The sequence below is a fragment of the Polyodon spathula genome, chromosome 38, assembly GCF_017654505.1.
Source record: "Polyodon spathula isolate WHYD16114869_AA chromosome 38, ASM1765450v1, whole genome shotgun sequence".
Taxonomy (NCBI): Eukaryota; Metazoa; Chordata; class Actinopteri; order Acipenseriformes; family Polyodontidae; genus Polyodon; species Polyodon spathula.
In genome coordinates, this window is record NC_054571.1 from 1,497,980 (window position 1) to 1,499,766 (window position 1,787).

Below are 1,787 nucleotides of genomic sequence, written 5' to 3' on the forward strand. Positions count from 1 at the left end.
TTGGACAGTACTTATTTTATCCAATCACAATACAGCTACACACTTTTCCTAAAACAACTCCATCTGCTGGCTTCTTTCTCAATCAGATTAAACACAAAGAGTGTTGACTGGGTAGTTGTAAAGGGGTATATATACCAAAGTTTGTAAAAATCTCTCCAAACCAAAAATAGTGCCTTTAAAACTGCCCTGGATTATAGTGTGTTTTTATCGTTATGATAATTAAAAATAATGCTAATGCTTTAGACAGCGCATTGCAATTTAACTTAGAGTAACCCATTTTAAACTGGATTGAACTTTCCTTTGACGTTGATAAACTGTATATAAACCAACACCTCTCACTGCAGGTTAGTCTTTCATTTGTGTCAAACTGACGTTTACAGGCTGTTCATCTGTATTATAAACTCTGAATAAATCAAAGAATATGAGCCCGGCACGGCTAGCCGGAACGATAGTCGAGTCAGCACCAACATTAAATTAATCTGGCTACACGCTCCTGCAGAATATGATTCAGTGAGAATATTTTGGGGCAGGTGGTTATTTCCCTATCCTCTCTCACTCTCTTTAATTCTGTCATTTAATCTCAGTGTCAGGTGTGCTGTAAATAATCATTTTGTGATTTTTGAAAAAAAAAAAAAAAAGTTTAAAACCTGCATCTACTGATCGGCCATATTATGTGATGTGATCAACTCTGTGTTGTATTACTATCAACCCCTCCACGCTCCCCTTCCACATTTGATTAGCTGTTGCCTGTCACACATTGTTATCGATTGATCATATTCAGAATCTTAATCACACTGAAACGGAACACTGAGAGTGTCTTGCCCCCCCCACCGGCTATTCTGAAGCAATGTGTTACTCTCTTAATACAAGAAGGAGAGCGCGCAGAGGGTAGAGCGTTGTGACATTGTTTCTCTAAAAGTACGTCATCCATGTCCATGCTTGAATGGCTTTGCCTGAGCGCGCACATCAGCAATAGAAACTGGACCCGCGCATGATTATTGAACCTGTTTTAACCTCGGGAACAGCATTAGAAAGCCTCTCAGCCTGCAGTTGGGGGAAAAAAAAAAGAAGTTAACAGCAGGACAGATTCTCATATTAACATTATTCTTGTCGGAACGACATCAGAAGCCATTAGAAAAGTCCTGGGGAGTTTGTTTAGGACGCGTGAAAATGGCTTTCTGCGGTGTGCAGGGGGGAGTGGCTGGCCAGCTTTGCTACTGCTGAAGATATTAAAGTGTCTGCTTGAATGGTACCATCCTTGTCAACGAGTTGTGCAGAGTCCATATGATTGAGACTCTTATCAAGGTGTCCTAATTTATTTACAGTTCAATTTAAAATCCTTTTCCATGCATAGTAAGTGATGCACAATGAAGTAGCCAACATTAACCATGCATGTCAGCTATTGGGAACAGTCTGTGGAGTGGCGCCAATCTTTATTAAATTCAGTTCATTGATTGTATTTGTCTGCTTCAATTTCTACGTTTTATTTATTTAAAAAGAAATAGATTATCTTAAAGCCCTTTTGATTTTCTCTGTAACCACGTGTACTTTATTTCAAAAGAGTTGTGCATTATATATATGTTCGATTTTGTAAATTACTATAGTGTGTAATGTTTAAAATCAATCTGTGCTGGGTCTTTGCATTTTTATTTTTCTTGTCTGCCACTTGTGTTGGGAGAAAGATAACTACTGAACTTGGAGCAAATCTGTTGCTTTTTCAAATAAAGCTGAGTGCCTTTCTGTACCATTTGTCTGTGTTCATTTCAAACCTTTATGACACCTATACT